The sequence below is a fragment of the Lissotriton helveticus genome, chromosome 4_1 (assembly GCF_964261635.1).
Source record: "Lissotriton helveticus chromosome 4_1, aLisHel1.1, whole genome shotgun sequence".
In the NCBI taxonomy this organism is placed as follows: Eukaryota; Metazoa; Chordata; class Amphibia; order Caudata; family Salamandridae; genus Lissotriton; species Lissotriton helveticus.
This window is the reverse complement of record NC_136063.1, coordinates 565,233,528-565,258,898: the sequence shown is the minus strand read 5'-3', so window position 1 is coordinate 565,258,898 and position 25,371 is coordinate 565,233,528. Positions and strand designations below refer to the sequence as shown.

Sequence of the window (25,371 nt, the reverse complement as noted above, 5' to 3'; positions counted from 1 at the left end):
TGAAAAGTTGTGAATAAAGAAGAAGTGAATTTCCTTACCTGGAGGCGAGAGCATTATTTAAAGAGTGGTAAAAAGACTGGGAGGTGGCAGAAAGGTTTACAGCTACCTTGTATTTAGCATACATATTATTTATTTATTTATTTATTTCTTGATTTTATAGAGCGCGACAGCTACCCGTAAGGGTTTCCCGGCGCTAGAAAGGCAGAAGCAACCCAGCACTCACCAATCAAGATTATTGATTAAAGAGCCAGGTTTTAACGGCTCGGCGGAAGCGAGCATGACAGTTCTCCACACGAATCTCGAGGGGGAGAGAGTTCCAGAGTCTTGGCCCCAGGTTGGCAAAGGCGCCACCTCCAATTTTTGAGAGTCTGTACTTCGGTACGGAAAAAAGATGCTGAGAAGAAGAGCGAAGGGTGCGCGAGGGAGTATAGCTCTTAACAAGAGACTGAAGGTACACAGATGCAACCCCGCTCTGAACTTATGCATGAAGCTTAAAGCCTTAAACTTCACGCAACTCTCGACTCTGAGCCAGTGAAGTTCGCAGAGGCGTGTGGTGATATGGTCCATTTTACGACAGGCACAAAGGAGGCGCGCGGCCACGTTTTGCACCAATTGAAGTCGACGTGTGACCGCCCTGGTGGACCCCAGGTAGAGAATGTTGCAATAGTCCAACCTAGAGGTCACCAAGGCGTTCACAACGGACTTCTGCGTATCAGATGGAAGCATCCAGAATATTTTTCGGAGCCACCGCAGAATGGTGAAACAAGTCGCCGCCACCTTGTTGGCTTGACATTTCATAGACAATCTGTTGTCGATGATAACACCTAAGTTGCGCACATGCTCTGAATGGGTGGGAAGTGGACCCATCACATCTGGCCAATGCCTAAGATTCCAGAGTTCAGGTTTATTCCCAAGCACCAGAACCTCAGTCTTACTCCCGTTAAGTTTGAGTAAGTTGAGGTTCATCCAGTCAGATATTTCACTGAGACCGACCTGCAGGGGGGAGGTCGAAGTAGGATCCAATTGGGAGAGGGAAAAAACAATTTGGGAATCATCGGCATAAGTAAATAAAGTCAACCCAGACCGTTGTGCAATAAGGGCCAAGGGGGCAACATAAAGATTAAAGAGAAGAGGACTAAGGATAGAACCCAGGGGAACACCGTGAGGAGAAAAATAGGTTTTAGATTTAGACAAGTGTGAAAAGATTTGAAAAGTCCGGTCCGTCAGAAAAGATGTTAACCACTGCAGGGCTTTACCACCAATCCCTATGGCCGCAAGGGAACCAAGAAGTATCTTGTGGGACACAGTGTCAAATGCTGCACTGAGATCAAGCAATATCAGTGCAACGGTGTCACCACGATCCAACAGAAAACGCAGGTTGTCTGTGACGCCCAAAAGGGTGGTCTCGGTAGAAGAACCGGGACGGAAACTGGATTGGGAAAAATGTAGAAAGTTATGGGTAGTCACAAACTGGGACAAGTGCTGGTGAATGTGTCTTTCCAAAATTTGGAAAACACAGGCAACAGGGAAATGGGACGGAAATTAGAAGGGACCTTGGCCTCTGCCTAGGTTTTTTCAGTAGGGGGGTAACCATAGCATTCTTCCAACAACCAGGGACAGTAGCAGTGCTAAGGGATTGATTAAGTAAAGTGAAAATCATAGAAAGCAGAAGAGTGTCCAAAAGACGCAGAACAGGGGCGGGCAAGGGATCACAAGGTAAGCCCGATTTGACTTTCCCCAAAAGTACACGAAGAGTAGAGGGATGAAGGGTGGGCCAGGACAAAAGTGAGGCAGAGGAAGGGGACAACAGGAAATATCATTGTATATGGTGGCAATTTTGGAGATAAAAAATTGAGCAAGTGCATCACACTCGGTGTTTGATAAAGGAGGAGGCTTGGCTATAGTCTCCGAGCCAGCGAGGTTTTTAACCACCTTAAAAAGTACTTTGGACTTGTTGACTGCTTCAGATATCATGGTGGATGCGTAGTTGGCCCTGGCCAAAGCGCAGGCTTTGTGGTAGCGTTTCAGCTCACTTTTATAAGTAAGGCCCGCCGTTGGACAGTACTCCCTTCTCCAGATACGTTCCAATTTTTTGCAACGAGACCTATTGGTTTTTAAAGACACATTATACCACGGGGCAGGGGTTTTGTGAGGTTTCACTTTCTTAGAGACAGCCGGAAGACAGGTATCAATGGCTTTAAAGAGCCATAAGTTGACAATACTGGCCGCAGTTTCTATCTCCATGGAGTTAGGCAGGTCAGTAGGAAGATGTTTAACAAGTGACTTGTTGAGAGAAGTAATATCCAACTTTTTCCAGTCTCTTTTATTGGCACTAATTGGGGCACTATATTGAGGCATAGCTCCGGTGGCACAAAAAGAAAATTTGATTAAATAATGGTCAGACTAAAGAATAGGCAAGGCCGGTGATCAATGTAACTGAGAGATGTTAGAAAAAATGGGGTCGAGAAAATGACCACCACAGTGAGTGGGGCCCTGATTCTGAAGAATGATGTTCATGGATTCTAAGTCAGCAATTAGATTGCTGCTAACACTATTCTTAAGATCCTCCAAGTGGATATTAAAATCCCCGACTACCATAAAGTTACTAGATGTAGTAAGAACCGAAGCTATGTAGTCAGAGAGTAAAGCCGTCCAGGCATTCGCAGGGCCGGGAGGGCGATACACCAATAACCCACTAAGGGTGATCCTGGGATGAAGAGCAAGCTTGAAAGATGCTGCCTCGCTATTGCCTATTATAACTTGGTCAAGTTGACATTGAGAAACATTTTTGAATATAATTGCAATGCCACCCCCAATTTTCTTAGATCGATCACACCTAACTATGACATAACTAGCGGGCAATGCTTCCGCAATATCGGGACCGGAGCCCTCATGGAGCCAAGTCGCCGTAAGGAATAATGCATCCGGCAGTTCACCCACGAGTATGTCAAGTCAAGTTTGTGTTTATGAAGCGAGCGACAATTTAAACTGAAAAACGTAAACTGGGGTAAGTTAACAGAGGTAATCCGAGGGGCGAAGCGGCTACATAGCTTCGGGACATCCAAGAAAAATGCGCAATGAGGGCATGCCTGAGGGAACTGATCCAACAAATTGAAGGTAGTGGCCACCTGCTCAGGTAGAGGTCTTAAAGCGTGCAATTTCTCTGCATCATAGATGAGTCTAGGCGATGGAAATTGACCAGGGATTGTGGCCCCTGGGCCCGTGTGGGCGCGGACGGGATATGCCAGGCATTTATACCGGAAACAGGGAGAGGGTGGGAGGGTCAGATGGACTAGACCGCAACCCTGCAGCAATATGGCGGCTCACCCCCCGAGTAACCCGCAGTAGCACCTAATCGGCTGCTCGGGAAACACCCAGATAAAACAAAGTAGAGGGATAAGTGCCAGGGATCAAGTGAGCAAATAAAGGTAAATTAAAAGCCGTTTTTAAAATCAAAGAGTGACAGCTTGCAGGCCTACTTTCCCGGCTTTCCGCCTCAGGAAAGGAAAATTGCAAAGCAAAGTTTAAGCCCTGCTGTATGGTCCCTAAACTTTTTCTGTACTGGGGAGATAACGTTATTGCATGAAATCCAGTCCAACAGGCAATCCAGAAAGATGCTCCCAATTATTTTCGTGAGTGAGTCGAGAGAGATGGGTCATTAACATGCGGGGTCATGCAGTCTACCGTTCTTATAAATTGGAACAATTACTGATTCCCGACAGGATTCAGGAACACCAGCCTTACATAAAGAGCTAAAACACTTGCAAGTAAGGGAGACCAAAAACCCGAGTTTACCTAAAATAGGTCCATAGAGACCCTATTCGTTCCAGGTTTTTTTTTTAGCAGGGCTATTTTTGGACGGTGGTGAGGACCTATCCTTTGGTGAAGGTAATGCCCAATGGCAGGGGACATCAATCAGCCCATCAACATCATTGCTGGTGTTAGATAAAAAAATATTGCTAACGTACTTAATCCATAAATCAGGACTGATGTGGGTAGTTACAATGTCAGAGGAACCCCCTAGGGTGGGGGCAGCCCTAGCTGATTTCTAAAAAGCTTGGGTATCCCTAGCTTGACAAGCAAGCACTAGGCAATCTCACTTTTCGACCAGCAACTCAGCCTTTCTTATTTTTAAGGCATACTTGTATTCTTTCCTGAAGACGCTAATTGGCCCTGATCCCTCTGATTTGACTTTAGTGCAGGATGCAGGTTACCCCTTGTAGCTCTACTTGCCAGATCAAACCAAAACGTCCCCTTACACACAGTGGTAGGAACAAGCTTACACAAGAAACATTTAATGTGGGTAGTAAGGGCATTTAACTTGGTAAGGGCGATAGAGGGCTCCAGAGCCTCCAAAGAGCAGCACAACATTAGCGCAGACAGGACGTGCTCAATCAAACCGAGACTTGGGGCATTTATACTAGAAGCTAAGCCCAGATTACCTCCAATATTTAAAGCCGCTGGGGAAACAGGGCAACTACAGCTAGTAGAGGAGTCAGCGGGTAAGCCAGGAGCACATTAAAGGGAATTTATTGTTTTAAGAGAAGATGGAAACTAATACTGTGCCAGTATCCATACCTCCCACCCCTTAATGATAGCTTTTCAGGGAACACTGGCAGACTTATCGAGCCTTACAAGTCCGTCAGTATCCTCTAGGCTTGCAAGGGCAGCGTACCTATTCCCTCGAAGGAGACAGTCCTGGTGATGGACAGATTGTCTAACACCCTTGCTCTTGTGTAAGGGATGGTGTGTCAGTAGAAAACCCCCAGAGGAAAAATCTTTTTTGGACCGGTGTATGACAGACCCAGCAGTGCCAGAAAAAAAATGCCCTCAACCACAATTGATCTACGAAAGATTATAATAATGCAGTCCCCGTAGAAGTAGCGGGGCAGAGGCTCAATCCCCCCCAAACTCCGCACAAAATTATTTCTTCATAGAGGTTACAAGAAGAACCAACATGTTTGGAAATCCCATGTATTGTGTTATTTTTATTTTTTTTCAGAACAACATTTTTATTGTTTTTGTTGAAGGAGTACAGAGAGGGCACTGCTCTCTTGAATGCAGAGGCGCAGTGTGCAGAGGAATAACCATCATTTTCTAGCAGTTCAATCAACATTTGATAAGAACGACCATCCCAGAACTCCCTTCCCCCCACCTCCCTTCCTGTAGTCCTCCCACCCGGATCCCACCCCCAACCCCGCACAGTGTCAACGTGGTCCATTGGCCAGAACATACCAAAAACATAGTTCGTGTGTGTATCGTTTCACCCAGGGTCAACAAGCAATTGTCCTGCATCGGTATCTCGGTGCGCTGGTGGCTCCAGCCACAGCCCTCTATAGTCTGCCCATCTCTTCCATATTTTAAAATGTTTATGGGGGCAGCCCCTGGCTTCGAACACCAGGCGCTCCAGCCCCATGCAAAAGTCCAATCCCCTCTTCCACACCCCTACCAAGGGAGCCCTGAGGTCTTTCCAGGCTCGGGCTATATCTCGTTTGGCCACTGTGAGGCCCAGAAGTAGCAGATGGCGTTTATAGATATTACCTCCCACCTGTTCCATTACATGCAGGAGGCCCAGCTTCGGTGAGCGGGGGAGGTCCCAACCCAGCACCTCAGACAGGCAATCCCAGACACCAGTCCAAAATCTCATCAGCCGATCACATGCCCACACCGTATGTATAAAGGTGCCCACTGCACGGCCACACCGCAGGCAATCAGGGGAGGCAATCAGACCAGCTCTCCACAGTCGGTCCCTAGTATAGTAGGCTCTATGTAAGTATTTAAATTGGATAAAATGCAGGCGCACCGCAATTGCCGCCCCTCTCGGGGCCTCCAAAGCTTCTCTCCAATCCTCCTCCTCCAGGTCACCCATGTCCCCCTCCCATGTGGATCGTAGCTTGTCTAGGGATGACGAGCAGTGCGTAACTAATGTCTGATATATATACTTGAGATTTTCTTAGTGTCCAGTTCACCCATGAACACCTTAGCCTCCAGGGTGTTAAATTCGGGCAGGGAGTCTAGGCCGACCAGGGAGGGAGATAGAGCGTGTCGGAGCTGCAGATATCTGAAAAACTGAGTCCGGGGCATATCATATTCTTCTCTGAAGGCTTGGAATGATTTAAGGGTCGTACCTTTCATGACATGGCCCAGAGCCGATATCCCAATAGCGTCCCAGCCGCTGAAGCCCCGCAGGGATGCCAGCGCCGGAAACTGCCCATTTTGCCATAAGGGGGTCTCCCTCGTCAATTTGTTCCACCGTCCCATGCGGCGTAGAGCTCCGCCCAACCCGAAAGACCACCTGGGTAACCACTGGAAGCCTCTTGCGTATAGCCGCCGAATTCAAAATGGTGTGTAGCGTGTCTGGATCCATCAGGTATCTCTCCAGGGCATAGGCCGGGTCACCCCGATCCCCATACCACCATTCATTCAGTATCAAGAGGTGAGACGCCTGATAGTAGGACAAAATATCTGATGTGGCCAAGCCCCCACAATAAGTGGAGAGGAAGCAAGTACGGAGTGCCACTCTCGCCACCCCACCTGCCCAAAGGAACTGGCTCAGCGCCGAGTTCACCCGACGGAACCACTGCGGTGGAATAGGATAGGGATGATTTTGCAGCTGGTAAAGTAGACGTGGGAGAGCCACCATCTTGAATATGGCCGAATGGCCATAGACGTTCAGGGACATTCTGGACCACGTTGTCATGTCTGAACGTATGCGGTCCCAAACAGGCAGCACGTTGTGTGCCCAAGAGACCCCCGGGACATCCGTCAGGAATACCCCCAGGTATTTAACGCCTCCAACCGCCTCCTGCAATGCGGACGCCCAGGGTCCTAGGCTCCGGCGGTCTCCCAGTGTCCACAACGTAGATTTCCGTAGATTTAAATGAAGGCCGGACACCTCACCAAATATACGCATTATTTCGAGGACCCTTGGCCCTGACCTGTTTAAGTCTGTGAGAAAGAAAAGGACGTCATCGGCGTAGAGCGCTATTCTGTCAGATGGTCCCGCTTCCCATTCAACACCTCGCATCTGTGCGTCTATTCGCACCCACGCCGCAAGCGGCTCCATTGCCAGGGCGAATAAGTAGGGTGAAAGGGGGCAACCCTGTCGGGTGCCCCGGCCTATAGGGAAGGGGCTGGACACTGCTCCCGCCACTCTCACAGATGCCGTCAGGTCTGTGTACAGCAGCTGTAGATAGGAAAGGAAACGATGCCCAAGGTTCAGGCGAGATAGGAGGGCACGAAGATAGACCCAAGTCAGAGAGTCGAATGCTCTGTCAATGTCTGCCAGGAGGAGCGCCGCCGGAATCTTGGCAGCCCGAGCCGCCTCCACCACCACCTGTGCACGTCTGATATTGTGTCTCGTCGTCCTGTGGGGCATGAACCCGGCCTGATCCGGATGAATCAGGTCAGCAATGTATGGGAGAAGACGATTGGCCAAGGCTTTCGCCAGCAGCTTCGTCTCAACATTTAGAAGCGATATCGGCCTGTAAGATTCATGTTGTGCAGGAGACCTCCCAGGTTTACAAAAGACTACAATTTCCGCATGTCGCCAGTCCGCCGGGAGGTGACCACATTCCCTGGCTGCCTCCAGTGCCCGTCTGTAATACGTTCCTAGTTGGAGATTAAATGTCTTCATGAACTCACAGGGGAAGCCATTGGGCCCGGGGGCCTTACCAGTGTTTAGTTCTCCTAGCGCCGCGTCCAGCTCTTCAGCCGACAGCGGAAGTTCAAGTCTAGCCCGCCCCTCATCTGAAAGCGCCCGTGGCGGGAGGTCCCCTAGGAATTTGTCTACATCTTCTGCCGGAAGAGACTCCCGTGGGGCATATTGGATCGCATAGTATTGTGCAAAGCTGGCAGCCAGAGCAGCCGGGGCTGTCACCGGGTTCCCCACCTCATCGCAGAGTCCTGGTAGGGAGTGCGCCTGGAAAGTACTCTGGCAGAGCCTATACAACATGGTTCTGGATTTATCCCCCCACTGATAAATTCTACTTTGCGTAGCCAACCATAATTGGCGAGCCTCATCTAGCAGCAGAGAGGTATATGACTGTTGCATCTGCATCCCCCCGTACTGCACTCCACCTCCAGGTCCTGAACCCGATTCGCCGCTTCCACTATAGCCTCCCTACGGGTCACACGGGCTGCGGCACACCATGCAATATCTACGCCACGGAGCACGGGTTTTAAGGCTTCCCAAAGGGTCACATCATCAGTTTCGGGCCTATCATTATTGTCCCAATACTGAGCTATGGCCTCCCTCATGTGCGACTGATAACTGTCTTGTTGCAGATGCCACGTTGAGAGACGCCACCTAAAAGGCTGCCGTCTCCTATCCAGGCGCAAGTCCATCCCGTTATTGGGGAATGATCCGACAGACCGCGTGGGAGAATGGACGTGGAGGCAACCCTCCCTATCCAGGTATGGGGGATGAACAGGTAGTCAATTCTAGAGAACGACCTATGTACTGCAGAGACATATGTGTATTCGCGGCTATGCGTATGATGGTAGCGCCATGCATCAATCCAGCCCATCCCCTGCACCATGCTCCTCAATCTAGTAGGGGTATCCGCCAGTGGGCCCCCTCCAGGCCTGTAACGATCCATACTCCCATTCATTACGTCATTCCAGTCACCACCCACCATTGCCATCACATTCGGAATTTCAGCCCACACATCAAACAATTTTTCAATGAGAGCCTCCTGTAGCGGGGGCGGGGCATACACACTCCCAAAGACCATAGGTTCACCTCCCACCATTCCCTTAATGAAAACATATCTGCCGTGACTATCAACCCATTGCGCCTCATGTACATATGACAATCTGCGGTGGATGAGGATTGTAACCCCCCGTGACCCTCTCACAAAGCCAGCATGAAACACCTGCTGGTAGCCATAGCGTTGCAAGCTTAGAGTTTTGGTCCCCAGTAGGTGTGTCTCCTGCAAGAGTAGCATGTCCGCCTTTTCCCTCTTCCCCAGCCGTAAGACTGCACCCCTCTTAATCTTATCGAGCATCCCCCGCACATTCCAACTCACCACATGCAAGGACGCTAGTGGAGGCTCTGCCTCGTGGGTATCAACCGCCATCGAAGGGCAAATAGGATAGGGCCCTAGGTGTCGTGGACCACACACACACACAGAATTCTAACCGGACTCGAATGGACACTGTGTCGATACAAACTACCCCAACTCCCCCAACACCCCCTAATACCCTCCCCCGCTCTCCCCAACTGCCTCCCTGCCCCAAGCCATGCCCACCACTTCCCAACCACCACCCAGCCCCATACCTCATTAACATTGAAGTACCTGTCGCGGTATAGAGTATCGCCAGCCCCCAACGGGAGGCTAAGGACCTACTATGCCAATGGATCCCCCCCAACTACCCACTCGATCTTAACCTACCCCTTACCCAACTAACCTTACTAACCCCGTGGGTGTGTCTGCCCTCACTTAGGCATCTCCCAACCCACAGCCACCCTCTACACATTTATTATGAAGCAAAAAGTCAGGTGGTGAGTCTCAAGTATCATTTTCGTCCCCGGTACAATCATGTTCCGTCAAAAGATATCCAGGGCTCTGCGCCAAGGACTTGCGGAGTGGCACGGGGCCTCAGGGCTCCAGAGTTTGAGTATCCGCCTCATTGGTATCCCCCGTCGCTACATCGCGGGTAGGCCGGTGCTTCTGAGAGCGCGATCTCCAGTTGCTCCTACTTCGCGACCTTCGGGGACTTCTCGGGCCCCCCCCCGTGGAAGACGAATCGGAATCGCGACCCGGAGGAGTATGCACTCTGATGCGGACTGTCTCGTCTGTCCAAGCAAATATCTCCTCCGGCAAGTTGAAGAACTGTGTCCGGGACTGGTAGACCACCCGTAGGTGGGCCGGATAAAGCAGGGCATATTGGATTTTAAGTTCTCGGAATCGCGCCTTAGCCGCAGTGAAGGATTGTCTTTGTTGCTGTACCAGCTTAGTATAGTCGGGGAATATCAGAATCTTGTGTTTTTCACACATTAGGGGCTCTTTTGCGCGAGTTTGTCTCAGTATAATGACCCGGTCATGGTAATTGAGCAGCATGGCTATCACTGGTCGAGGGCGAGCACCCACCGGCGGCTTCAGAAGAAGTGCTCGGTGCGCCCGCTCAACCACAAAGCAGCGCGAGAGGGACTCCGGGGGGAGCCACCCCTCCAGTTACCGGGTTAGGAATGCCTCCATGTCGCCTTTCTCACTGTCCTCCGGAAATCCCACAAACCGCAGGTTGTTTCTCTGGGCCCGTCCTTCCGCGTCTTCAGCCCTGAGCGCAAGGCCCTTCTGAATCCCTTCCATGGAGCTACTTTCTTCTTGAGGATCGCCACATCATCCTCTACCCCCGTGATTCTGGTCTCAGTTTCAGTGATACGGGCAACAGCATTACGCAGATCCTGTCGGAGCAAGGTGACATCAGCCCCAACGGCCCCAATTTTGGCGTCTAGCATGTCTCTGGATTGCGTTATAGCCGCCATAAGGGCCGCATTATCCGGTCCCTGCGGACCTCCAGAGGCCCCCGCACCACCACGCGGCCCTGTAAACTTGTCGATCGGGCCTTGTTTCGCAGTGCCGCCACTGTTGCCGCCCCTCGTCATGGTGAGCCACTGGCGCAAATATATGGTCCAAGTAGGCAGCAGAGGCGCCGGATAGTCGCTCTCTCCACTCTGGGCATGGGCCTCCGGTGGTAACTCTCCCGCTCTCTCGGGTGCTGCGGGGGGGTGCGTCCGAGCCGCCCAGGAGGACCCAGTCACAGCGCTGCAGTATCACACACCATCCCCAGGTATAGGCACTATTATCAAGAATATTTCCTCCGGCGTTGCCGACCCAGAGCCGATGGTCGTCCCACAGGGCTTTGCGCCCCCCGCCTAGGGCATGCACCGCAAGGACGTGGAGGCACACATGCCCGATCAGCCCCACACACCGTCGTCCAGCCAACAGTCACTAAATCCTCACAGTCCCTGCGGCCCGACCCAGCCGCCGGACAAATGGCATCCACCCACGTGTTGTTGAGGCTAACAGCCCGGACTGGGCTCGCAGGCCGCCGCCACCTCCAGTAACCTCAGGCCGCGGCCCAGCACACGGGTCTCCGCCGGGGGGGAGGGGGGCTGGTCGGGGGTGGCCGGGGGGGAGAACAGACAGTAGCCCCCACTGTTCCTGGGTCACCGGGCTCCCGCGGTCCGACTCGGCCGCCGAATGGAAGCGGTCCTGTCTGAGGGAGCGACCCCTCCCCCTCAACGCCGCCCGCCCTGCGATGGCAGCTTACCCGGCCACTGGTGGTATTACGGCCTCGGGGCGGCGCCGGGACCCCTCCACAGCACCTTTCGGCAAGTCGTTTCTCCGTCGGGTCCGCGGCCTCGGATCTTCTGCAGCCAAGAGTGGGATCCGGCACACCTCTCACTGCCGACCCCAGCGCCGTCTCACTTCCGGCCGGACGCAAGCGGACTCGAGGTCCCGGCCCTCACGGGCGGCGCAGGCCCCACCGTCACAGGATACAGATCGTCGGAGCGTGCGGTGCAAAACCGCCCAAATCGCCACCGGGGCTTCCCCTCTATCTCCAGCAGTCAGACACCCAACCTGGGCAACTGTGGGTCAGGGCGATGCAGGATAATGAGAAGGATATTGCGCCGGCGGGACGGAGCTCTCTAGATCACGTCCGCCATGTTCGCCGCCTTGGCCACGCCCCCGTATTGTGTTATTTTTAAGGTCCAAAGTTTCCTCGTGCAACCCAGTCGGAAGAGTAGGAACATTAGGGAGGATAGCCACATCAGGGCAGGAGGCAGGGGGTAGTTTAATCACAGGAAGAGTAGACTGACAGGGTTTCGCCCAGCATTGGGGGGGGTAGGGTCCCATCTCATGGTTGATTCAGGAGGAGGGGTGGGAAATTTGATAGGTGGAACAGGTCTAGCCCCAACAGCGACTTTGTCATTACCATGCCCACCGGCACTAGTCTTGTTTGCAGGGCCCACTGGGGCAGAGTGCAGTTGTTCAACCTCGACTTCGCTGGATTTCTCCTTTTGGTTGGCCAGTCAGTCGCTCCTCCAGCTTATTGCTTACAAAGGATCACAGTGCCTCGACAGCAGAGAGGCGCTCAAATAATGGGCAGAATTTAGTGTCCACTAAGTCGCCAATCTGCCCGCAAATTCAACCCTAAGGCTCCCCATGAGATGCACCAAAAGTCTGGGACACTAACAATCGTGGCAGACTGATTATTGTTTTTACGTGTAAGAGCAGCATTTTTTGAGCGGGTCCTACTAGGATTGTCCAGGCCTTTGTGTCTTTTGGCTGCACAAGCTGGTGGGGCGAAGGTACATCAGCATCAGGCCACCTTTTCAGCCTCCCCGAAGTTATCAGGCCCATGCACACCTTGATGGAGAGACCGAATAAGCACAGACTACAAGGCTTCCACATGCTTGATCAGTATCAGGTGCGTCAGCTGGAAGGGTGGCCAAAGTTGGAAGAGAGCTACACAAACCCTCCGAGGTAAAAGAGAGCCTACATTCAGCCAGATCAATTTACTTAGAAATCACTGGTAAACTGTCTATGGTGGTGTGGGCAGTCTAATTACACCAGGGTATGTTTTTCGCTTTCCTATTGCACAAATGGAGGTACTGTGAAGCATGCTGAATCAACAACTAGAGAAGAATAGGGCAGCAGGAGTAAAAATAAGCAGCCACTACAGTACCTTCGAGCAGGAAATAATTCCCAAATGGCACTCCTGAGTATGTTATTCAATGGGACCACGAGGGGTGGCCCAGCCCAGCTTCTTACACGTGATGACGGCCTGCCCTTGGCCTGGGTGCATCCCACGCAGCGGGACTCCCTGCTGCGCTATATTGTGCCTGTAGGTCAGGTGTGAGGAGTGACCATGGACCTCCTCCTGGGGCCCTGGTGATGCTGGGTCATGTAGTCCCCTCAAAGAATTCCGTTGATTTTCACACGTGAATCCTTGCCAGGCTATATAACGCCTGTTAGGTCAGGTGAGATATTATTTGTTTTACTATATTTCTATAAATGGTATGCTTGTTCTTGATATTTTTGTATTGATGTTTTAAAAAGTTTTTTTTTAGGGTTTTTAATATTTTTGCAATGATAATTTTGTAGCATGATGTTATGTCATTAAACACCCACTGGAGGCATTACTTTGAGGGATCCATGAAACCCACAAATTCATCAAAGACTAAAAAAAGACCAACGTTCCTTAAGTTTGCATAAACCTTAGTTTCCAACTAGCTGTTTTATCCTGTGTTCAGTTCACCCTCACATACTGACCTAAACACTGAATAGCTGATGCCTTTTCCGCAATTGACACTTTCTGCATGGTCTTGAGAGTTCCAGGATCGGACAACCATCCATTTGCTCAATATCCTGCAATCTATTGGCCAACCTTACGATTATGAAGGTCGTCTGGGATGAATTTCTTGACCATAATAAACAAATGTACGTTCCTTTAGTTACGTTGCAACAAGAGCTCGGTCAGTGGTGCTATGATCCTCGAATTTCTAGTCATTCTGGGGCATAAAAAAAACCCATATCTGTTACAGTGATAGTTCTCGCCATCATGAAAAACAATATGTGCATTGATCCGTTGAAAAAGCCACTGTACGTATACAAAAAAAGAATTGCCACACTAAATCCAGTGGTTCACTTATTTTGCTGGGTATTCCAGTACAAGAGCAACTCAAGAACACCACCCGTGTTCCATTAGAGCATTTCTTTGATGTGTGCTCTTAGTTACCTGCAATTGGAAAGGAAGAGACCTTCTACCAGGTCTGATCTGCAGCCAATTGAGTGTGGATTGCTCAATAAAGACTGAACTTTCTACTACAGTTTTAATGTTCCACCTCCACATTGATGATGAGTTTCTGCTTCGAGTTGTACACAGCGGTGTCATCGTTTAGTGTGTGTGTGCCCACACTTTTGATACCAGCAACACACTTCCTACTTCCATTGCAAATTGGGAACGAACATGGCTACTCTGCTAATCCTTAATTTTACTCTGCTGTTAGAGCCGTCTGGAGTCCTCATTTGTTTTTACAGCAGCGCTGGCGACACTCTTTCAGAACATCCTCTGAAGTCAGTGCATGCCCAAGGCTTTCACCGTTCAGTCATGAGCCTCATGACATATGGTACACAGTCTAAATATCGAGTTTGTAATATCGACCTACAGAAATATTGAGTCTGAAATATCGAAGGTAAAGAATATCGAGGTCAAGAATTTCGTTCGACAGAATATCGACCCTAAGGTAAGTAATATCGAATTTATTTATATCGATGTAAGTAATATTGAAGTCAGTAATATCGATATCAAATATATCGATGTTACTAATTTCGATGTTACTAATATCGATATTTGTATTACTATTATGTATTTTATTATGTATTTAATATGTATGTGTTATATGTTTTTTGTTAAGTATTTTACTTGTTTCAAATTACATGTGTACTATTTTTATATATTAATAATGATATTTTAAAGTTAATTTAATGTATTAGTATTGGAGCGGGTTGTGGGTTTATAGGGGAATAAGGTGGGAAGTAATTTAAATATATTAAATTAATTATGATTTTTTAGGAATTACAAATTAATTTTAATACATTTTTGCATTTAAGTTTTGTAGCGGGTAGTGGGCTTTATAGGGGAAATGGGTGGGAAGTATTTTAATTGTAATTAAATAAATATTTATTTTAATGTATTGGTATTGATAATACATTCATTTTTAATTAATTATTAATTGGCAATTAATTATTTTAATTGTTAATTTATTTTTTAATTGGTAATTAATGTTTGTAATTGATAATTTATTTTTGTAATTGATAATGTATTTTTTAATTGGTAATTAATATTTGTAATTGGTAATTAATTTTTTTATTGGTGATTAATGTATGTAATTAGTAAATAATTTTTTTAATTGGTAATTAATGATTGTAATTGGCAACTAATTTTGTAATTTTGTAATTGGTAATTCATTTTTTTAATTGGTCATTAATGTTTTTAATTGGTAAATAATGTTTGTAATTGGTAATTAATTGTTTTAATTGGTAAGTAATTTATTTTAATTGGAAACTATTTTTTAGTAATTGGTAATTGATGATTTATAAAAAGTATTTTTGGTATAAAAATTAATTTTATTGTTTAAAGTTTTTTAATTGCTAATCAATTTTTAATAATAAATATGTGTTTTGTTTTGAAAAATATTTCATTGTTCAATATTTATTATTTGGTAAATAATATTGATTAATTAATATGTATTGGTATTTATTGTTAATTTATTGTTAATACATTATTCAATTGTAATTATGTTTTTAATAATTATTAATGGGTATTTGTAAATGATGTTGGTTTCAAATTTAAATTATTTATTATTTTAAATACAAACATTATTTATAAGTATGTTATATTTAATTTCTATGCTATCCAACACTTTCCCTACTGTTGCACTCTCTGGAGTGGGAATAGTAATTTTTACCCCTACGCTATCCAACGCTTTCCCTACTGTTGCACTCTCTGGAGTGGGAATAGTAATTTTTACCTTCCCGCTATCCAACGCTTTCCCTACTGTTGCACTCTTTGGAGTGGGAATAGTAATTTTTACCCCTACGCTATCCAACGCTATCCCTACTGTTGCACTCACTGGAGTGGGAATAGTAATTTTTACCCCTACGCTATCCAACGCTTTCCCTAATGTTGCACTCTCTGGAGTGGAAATAGTAATTTTTACCTTCCTGCTATCCAACGCTTTCTCTACTGTTGCACTCTTTGGAGTGAGAATAGTAATTTTTACCCCTACGCTATCCAACGCTTTCCCTACTGTTTCACACTCTGGAGTTGGAATAGTAATTTTTACCCACCCGCTCTCCAACGCTTTCCCTACTGTTGCATTTTTTGGAGTGGGAATAGTAATTTTACTTTCTACGCTATCCAATATTTTAATTACTGTAGTATTTTTGGACTTTAAATAGTAGTTTTATTTATTTTTTATTTAATATTTTTTGTATTATTTTAGATAATGTAGTATTTAATTAATTTGGAATATTTTGAAGGTATATTTAATTTTTTTAATTTATTAAATAATTATATACTTTTTATTTATGTTATTATTTTATGTGTGTAGGTGTATTTGTAATTTATAGTATTTATAAATAATTTATAAGTAATTAAAATAATTATTAAAAGTTATTATTAAGTAAGTATATATTATTATATATGTATCATGTATTAATTTTAAACATTATTAAATATTTTTAACTATGTTTATTTTATTTATTAGTATTATTTACTTTATTTTACACATTTATTTTTAACCGGAAAAAAACGATATTTTTAACATCGATATTTTAGTTTCAATATTTTTGTACTTACCTTGTTGTAGATAGGATGTCGATATACTTACCTTCGATATTCCAGCGTCGATGTTTCTGTAGGTCGATATTTTTAGAGTCGATATTCTGTCAGTGATTCATGACATATACCCTCTTGTGGCAAAAAATGTTGTTCAGTTTACATACAACTTGCTGGTACCAGATAGCATCCTGTTATTTATATAATCACCTTCTTTAGCATTCTAACTATTAACTGACTGCTTACTTGCCAAAGTTGTTTTCCATATCTTTTTATTATAGCCTTATAGCCCGCCGTAGAGGGGTATACTGGCTATTAAAGGCCCTCTCCAGCGTTAAAGGCCCGAGCCGAAGGTGAGGGCCTTTAACAAGGGAGAGGGACTTTAATAGCCAGTATAGCCCAGCTACAAAGGGCTATAATTTTTTATTTTATTTTAGCTGTTTTGTAGCGCGCTCATATACTACCAGAGTGTCCTGGCGCGTGAAGAAACAAGCAAGTGGCCAGAGGGAAAAAGAGAAGAAAACCATTTTTTGCCATTAGTATTTTAATAGGCCGTTCTGAAAAGATGAGTTTTTAGAGCCTTCTTGAATATCACCAAATTTTCAGTTAATCTCAGGGAAAGAGGGAGAGTGTTCCAAATCCTAGCCGCGGTGACAGCGAGAGATTGCCCTCCTAAACGAACTCGCTGAAATCGGGGTACTTTTAACAAGTTACAATCAGCTGAACGCAAGGCCCGAGTGGGGATATAGCGGGTAAATCTTTCCCTCAGATAGGAAGGGCCAAGGTTAAGGCTATTAGAACATTCTGCCACTAGAGGGCAGAATGTTCTAACAAAAAGAACAAAGCATTATGGGAGCGCGAGGGGATTGGAATCCCCTCAGGCTCACTGAAACCTTTGTTCACAGCCAGAGCTGTGAACAAAGAAACATTGGAATGTTGGAGCTCCTGGGCTTATTCCAGCCATTATAAGCCCGTAGCACTCCATTGTTTTCAATGGAGCTCCCAACATTCCAATGTTCTAATAAAGCATAAGGCAGCATCAAAAAGACAACAAAGGGAAAAACATTTCCCCGTTTCACTGTCTTGTGTATAGTCTTTACATTGAGGGATCAGACCAGAGCCGTTAGTCACTCTCCTTCCCTTCCCTTCCCCCTGCCCCTGACCCCAGTACTCTGGCATCAGCAGTAGTGTGGGACCCATGATTGTTTCTCTGGTTTGCTTGGCACAGTTGTAGTTGTTTGGTCTTGTAGGCAACCGGCATCTGCATGCTGCTGTCTCGCTTATTGACTCAAACCACAATTCAGTAACTTCTGCTCCACATTCCTTGATCTCTATCCTCAGTCATGCAGCAGTGTGATGATCGCCCACCACCATTTATGGACAACCAAAATGAAATGGAGTAAGTGACCAGGTCTTTACAAATATTATATTATTGCCATTGATGGTGATTCATTGCAACCCGCTAGAAAGGGACTTGTTCTTTAATTTGTTGGGAACAAAGCTCACAAACGTTTTTGATCATTTGTCAACCTTGCATCACCCTTAGGGTGTAGATGCTAGTACCTATGATGGGTGTGGTATCCTGGTTAGCTATGTCTAGGTAACAGGATGCCACAGGTTCTGGAATGTGGTGGGTTGGAAGGGAGCGGGAGTGTGTAGTATCCTGCTCATGTTAATGTTCTGCCATTTTCACCACCTGCTCAGCCAGTGTGAATGTGCTGTGTGCTGCATGGAATGTTGGAGTGATGATGCGTATTGGAATGTTGGATGCCTGTGAGGTGAAGAGGACAGTTGAGAATGGGCTGAGCAGGAGGCGGGCTGCTCCTGGTGGGGCTGCTTCACAAGAACTTTTCTACATGTAACAGACTTCAATAAATCTAATTAATCTACATCCTACCTGCGTGGACTTCATTACTACATTATTTTGGCGATGTGTTGGTGACTACCTACATACTACAACAAGATTTCAGGGACTTAGCAGAAGAAAAGGAGGACCTGAAGATGGACCAAACTAAAGAGCCTACTAATGCTGGCAATACAATGTACAAGAAGAGGTATCCGCTGAAAAGAATAAACCACTGACACGAAACAAGGGAGTTCTACACAGAACAACAAAGGCATGTACAATATAGAAAGAAGTTCTTCAAAGAAATCCAAAGTTGTCAACAACAAACATGAAAAGATGAAGCACTACGCCTCTCAGCCCCACCAGTGTCATCACCATCTGACCGCCCTAGCCCAGGTGTGCTGTGCTCATTTGGAATACTTTCTTTGGACTTTGAATTTCACTAGCAGTGATTCTGTCATTTAACCCTCCAACATACTGCTTGTCAACAAGGATGTGAAAAATGGCCTCTTCACACAATCTTCAACAGAAAGTGACGCAGTGCAAATGAATCCTCTTTACAATAGAGTGTTAATTGCTGGCTACAACCTGCCCCTACGGTGATTTGGTGTGTGGGAGCCACGTAGCTCCATAGAGCCGAAATTTATTTTGGGACGTTAGTGAGCTTAAATGCTGTGTCAACATGTGTTGAATCAAGTACTTCCGCCCATCCGGGCTGGAGAACATTCTGGGGCCGATTCTGATTCGGGAAAAATGCACTCCGAATAGCCGTACGGAGTCTTTTTCCCCTACGAACCGTACCCTGCAACGTCCCCATACGTACGACGTAGAACGATTCTCACCCAATGCAGCTCCCCGTACGAATCGTACCAGGAACCGTACGACTTGAATTCCTGTACGAATCGCTGCCTGAACACGCAGCAAGCGACGTTTGTACGGTTTGCAGCAGGTTTTCCCGACCCAGCAAGTACGATTCGTCCTGCTGATCGTACTCGTCGGGTCGTACGGCATGTGTACGAGTTGTACGGTTCACGGTTTCAGCCTTGCAATACGTACGGATCGTGACGATTCGGACGGATTGACGAAACATGGATCGTACTACGCGACTCGGACGGACGGGTATGATTCGTACGGCTAAGGCTCCGGATACAAATCGTACGGACGTTTTTTTTCCTGAATTGGAATCGGCCCCTCTGTGTAGATTTTTTTGCCTCCAACTGACTATGATGGTGTTCAACAATATGGAGGTTTCACTAGTGAGGCATTTTTTAAGCTGTCTCAAGATTTTTCAAAGGAGCTGTTTTGGACCGTGACCTTCACCGTGGAAATGGTGTGACTGACTTTCTTCTGGGCATCACAAGGTAGCGGAGGCACTTTATTTTCTGCCTACATTGCGTCTGTTTCGTTTGTTGGGTTTGAACATTGTTGGCACGGTACCGGTGTGTCGAGCGGGACATTTTGTTGAGTCAGTTTTTCAATGACAGTTTCTCTCATCTGAGACCCAGCTCCCATGGCTGTTTAACTGCTGCTCTGCGGTTTGGAATCATATTGGTTTTAACAGTCATAGCTCATGCATCTCATCTCATCTCATCTTCAATGCCGCACGTGCCACCTCGAGGATCCACTTTGATGACGAGATCTTCCTCCGTGTCAGTTTGGCCTACGTGACACTATTTGGCACCTGAGCGCGCCGGGAGCCATCCTGCACAGCACATTGTGCATGCCGCCATCTTGTGATTGGCGACAGCACGCAACCAGCGGATCTCGGATTCACTAGATTCCCATGCTTTCCGGTCCAGCGCTATGCTTGTGCTGTATTCTATCTTCATCCATGGAGGTCGTCAACGATTGTGGGTGTTCTCCATCTTTGCTTCAGAGCGCTGGCACTTCCCAAGTGCTGCTATATAGTTACATAAACAAACGGGTAGAGAATGTAGTGAGTACTTCTTGTGAGAATATAGTGAGTACTTCTTGTAATTGTGTTTTCCTGGGCCCACAACAGACTCGGTGTGTAATGCTTCTCCATATCTTTTGTGGGTGCCACAATACACATTTGACTTCTACTATGAGCTGCCAGTGCCCCTGGGTTTTTCAAGTCATTGTCAGCCGTTTGCTATCTCTTCAAACCCTGTCTGCTTACGAACTCCAGTGTGTGACACGGGATTACGGTGACACACACACCTCAACCGGAAAGGGGCAATTTTGACAGTTTATGTACTCTGGTGTGACACACAGTGTTGCTGTTACGTCCACCCCTTTGACATGACGCACAATATTGATGAATGCTCATCTATATATAAGCCTATTGTGTAAGTGGCTGTTGTTACAGTTTTGAACTGTTTCCCTCCCCACTTATCCTCCATGGGTGTGTTTAGTGGGATTTTTGGGAACATCACACTACCTTCTTCTGCATGGGGTGTATAGATTCATGCTTTCTGTGCACATTTCTCATGTTCACACTAACATTTTACTCTTCCCTGTTAGAGGGATGGCAATTGGTTACATCACCAGTTGCTTACGTTACATTTATCTCAAATGGGGTTTTAGCCCCATTTGCCTACTTTACATTTGTCTCTATGGGTTACATCCGCATTTGCTCACATTACATTTGCCTACATGGGTTTATTACTGTTGCAACCCCCCTCCTCTTAGGGCATTGTTGTATGGATCATTGTCCTATTTACATTAATGTTACTACCCTTATATCTTAGGGTAGGTTATGGGTTTCAGTCCCATTAACTTCAACTGACCTCACTTACGTCTCAGGGTAGGTCATGAGTTTCAGTCCCATTTACATTAGCTACCACCCTTCTGTCAGGGTAGGTTATGGGTTTTAGTCCCATCTACATATACGTGTGGCTGTCCTGATGGGTTTGCTCCCAATTACATAGTTCTCTTCACTATCCTTTACATGATTAATCCCCCGCTGGGGTACAGTTTTGTTTTTAGTCTAGACCCAGACCTTCCTGTTCATTTACTTATAACGTTATGCTACCATTGTATTATATCTCATTTTGAAAACGGGGGAGGATGAGTGATACTGTTTATATTTCCCTCTCATCTTCTCTGTTTTCTCACTTGTTAAGTTCTCCTTGTGATGTTTTATTTTCTTCTCAACCTTGGATTCAAGACTACATTTGGTTGTTGTCTTCCTTTGTTCACTGTTTTTCCCTCATTGTAGTGTGTTTCCCTTTCTTCCTTGTTTTGCCGGAGATCTTTGCCTCTCCACTCTATGTGCCTGGGTGTATAGTATTTGTTTAGTTTGTATCATGCGATGTCTTTCTTCCTTCCATGCCTATTCTGGCCAGTGGGTGTGTTTGGGGGTAACATTGGTGCATCTATGTCCTTCTGCAAACTTGTTGTTGCTTATGCCTTATTTCCTTTTCCCCTCTCTTTTATATTCATAGAACGAGAGGATAGGTCTTATTTATTTATGTATTTTTATCCATCTCTTCCTCTTCATTTTCTTCCACCTATCTCTTCGCTCTTTCCTATTTGTACATTTCTTTTTTATTTATTCTGTTGCATTAGTGTTCCTCTCATTTATCCCTTTCCTGGGTTCTTATTGTTATATCTTATTTAACGTACAGGACGTATGCTTCTGTTGTATCAGAGAGGGGGATATGTAGTATCCTGCTCATGTTATTGTTCTGCCATTTTCACCACCTGCTCAGCCAGTGCGAATGTGCTGTGTGCTGCATGGAATGTTGGAGTGATGATGTGTATTGGAATGTTGGGTGCCTGTGAAGTGAAGTGGACAGTTGAGAATGGGCTGAGCAGGAGGTGGGCTGCTCCTGGTGGGGCTGCTTCACAAGAACTTCTCTACCTGTAACAGACTTCAATAAATATACTTAATCTACATCCTACCTGCATGGACTTCATTACTACAGAGTTGCAATTAGAGGAGTTACCGATGGTGAGAGGTTGCCACCAGCTTGCGCTCCAATAAATGTACAACTTACCTCCATGGTCCATGTCATTCTTACAATAGGTACAAGGAGGCTTTAGACGCCTCCAATTACACTTCCCAGAGTAATGGAGATAATGTGACAGTTGGCCAACAAACCTATTGGCACATATATGGCATCTTCAGAAGTTTTACCCTCAACATGCAATTGTGTATTATTGCGTCTCAATATATGTGGAATGAAATTATAATTTATAGTAAAAAACATGTAGGAGGAGTTGTCGGGACACCTGGTTCCTACTCTAGCTTAACGTACTGATATTGCCAGAACCACACAGAGCTATGCTAAGTCTTTTAGGGTTCACAGTGATGAAAAGTGGCATTAATAAAAAGAAAAGCAAGCGTTGACAAGGCAAAACCCGAAAAACACTAAAGAGCATTTACAGTTTAGAAAGAATAACAAATGCTGTAGGTGTAGTTTAAAAATGTAGAACAACAATTTTACGTCTTTCCATGCTCTAGGAGAGGAATGTTTAAGCATGACAAATTGGGGTTTTTTCCAAATGTTTGTAAAGCACATCAAAAGATAAATATAATTCAGGAGGTACAACTCTGTGTTTAGTCTCCTGAGGAAAATTGTATTTTAATTCTAGATACTTCAGAGCATACTGATTAAGGCTCGCCATGTACAGAAATTTCTAGGATAGGAACTAAAAACTTGGTAACCGGTGGATGAGCACCTCCCAGTTGTACTAGTGATCATGTTCTAAAAGTTTTGTCAGACTCTGGCTCACCTTTTACATTGATATTGGCGGATTTCTATAACAAAATTTGGTAAGATAAAACTTTGAAACACATGAAGATATTAAAGCATCAGCTTACAGAAATAAAAGTATATACATGACGAGATAGTGTGTGGCTACAATCACTTTCGTTGTGGAGGAAAATTTATATGGACGAACTTATGGCTCGAGGCAACAGGGCAATTTAGGCATCAAATTAGACCGGATTTCTGAGATACCTGTGTATTGTAGGAGTATGGGGACAGAAACTGTCGTGCCTGCATGAACGGCAGGTTCGTGGTTGGCGGTTCTCCCGAGGGCAATGGTTGGCAAGATGACGGTGATGTTCAAAGCGCATGCGCGGAGGTTGGCGCATGCGTGCAACACGTTTAAAAACCTTCCTCGGCTCGCTGTTTACAGAACGCTTCGCGTTCCTTCCGGGTCAGAAGTCCAGAGTCTCTTCCGGGTCACGGTGGTGGCGTATACGGGTCTCGTCGGGTCCTGCGATCGGCGCTTCCAGTCCTCATTGACTCTTCGTGTATTATTACACTGCAGGTATTCGTGTCTCGGATCCGGCCTGTTATTTAGCCAGTACTGAGACGGCAGCAGTGTATCTTGAGTTAGTTTTGATTCTTGTAGGTTCCGTGTTTAGGAATCAGTGTTTCGCCTATTAGTTAGTATTTTCATTAGCGAGTCTGAGCAAGAGTGAATTGCTCCATTTACATTTAACAGGAATTTATTATTTTCCTGCTTATTTACGATCATCTATAAGTTTGTACTACACCCCACACAGGTAACAGAAGATTGTATGAACTTCCCTAATAGAGAAGTAACTAGTAGGGGTTCACCATATTGATTTATTGTGCATCTTGCATTACAGGACATACACAGTATCTTTTAACCTCTATCGTCTCTTGTGAAGACAACAGGAGAATACCGTCCTTCCTTCCTTCCTTCACTGAGGTATCCTAAAGAGTCTACATTCTTATATCCTTATAGAGATTACACTTCAGGGTTTATACTATATGCTTACAATTTTAGGGTATTCCAGCATTCTTGTCCCTATTTACTTTTGTGCTGTGGAGAGAACAGGACAGTGGGGATTACGAAGAATACACACACACCCAGTATATAAACAGGTAGTTAATCTTACCTGCCCTATAAGTATTGATATAACCTTCCTTCTTTGTCTTCTAGGAGAAGGTCACAGAAGTCTCCCTGTCTCTCGAAGTGACTGCCTCGAATACTGTGTATGAAGACATTTTGTTTTCCCTCCTTACCTTGTTTTGTTTCCCTGCTTTCCCCACACAGGCATCACCTCTTGCTACCAGTATACATATAGTCTGGGGCAGAGTGAACCGGTGAGGGGGAGTTGTGGACTGAGCTTCAATTCCACGGTGTTTCCGAGGCAAACTCATTTACAAGCTTGACAGAAACGTAGGACACCCCAACAAGTATAAACATGTTTTTGGCATGGCGGTGGGTATGGTAACAGGATTTTCAGACAAAATCCAGCTTGTAAATAATTCCAAGGCCAATTAAACCAAATTCAGGAATGTGCCTTAAAGGGTGTGAAAGAAGTTAAGTAGCTCTACAAATGGAGCAATTGAAATTATTGGTGAAAGGGGTGGAGTATGTAGGACATTTTAGCTTACAGAAGGCTATTTGTCCCAAACTCGGGGCCTGATTTGGAGATCGGCAGATGGGTTACTCCATCACAAATGTGATGAATATCCCATCCACCGCAATTACAAGTTCCATAGGATATAATGTACTTGTAATTCGTCGGTCGGGATATCCACCAAGTTTGTCATGGAGTAGCCCATCTGCCCACATCTAAATCAGGCTTTCAGTTTGTTACAATGTAATGAGAGAATGATGGCTCCCACAAACAAAGATCAATTTCACTCATATTTGGATTTATATCCATTGTATTCATGCTTTAGGGGAAAAGCTGCCATGATTGGTACACCCTTGCAGTTATTGCTTAAAAAGGGGTGAAATCCCAATTGGAAGAACAGTAACAATAGACTGTTCAGTCATTACAGCAGGCTATTATAACTGCAACCATGGCGAACCCCTATTCTCATTCGCCAAAACAATGATTGTAGATGCCAGTTACAGTGTTTTGTGTGTAGTTTTGAATCACAAGAACAAACGGGTGGAAAAACCTTTGTCTTTATCTTAATCTACTTATTTACATAGACATTCAATATTGAAAATAAAAATAGAAGGGGGAGTGGCTTGGATAGCCAATATGGCGTACGCAGCCTGACAAGGTTCTGCGCATCCATGCCAGTAATCCGCTGTAATCCACCGAAATCCTTGCTCATACTTATCACATCGGCCACACCAGAGGCTAGAATCATCAGGCACCCCGATTCGGGAGAAAAAACAACTACGCCTCGCCGGTGCATTGCAGATCGCTGCTGACCAGGGTGAGGTGCAGGCCTGCTCAGGGCTAGTGCCTGCCCGGTGCCTGC

The 25,371-nt window shown here is 45.9% G+C and overlaps 1 protein-coding gene across 1 annotated transcript in view; it reads right to left on the bottom strand.

The window, feature by feature from the left end:
* The window catches only part of TRAM1 (translocation associated membrane protein 1), a 306,166-nt gene extending 282,918 nt beyond the window's left edge, over positions 1 to 23,248 (bottom strand). Inside the window, exon 1 of the mRNA XM_078687162.1 lies at positions 23,128 to 23,248. The gene's annotated coding sequence lies outside the window, so the exon portion shown is untranslated. The remainder of the gene's footprint in view (positions 1 to 23,127) is intronic.
* Between the last annotated feature and the right edge of the window lie 2,123 nt (positions 23,249 to 25,371).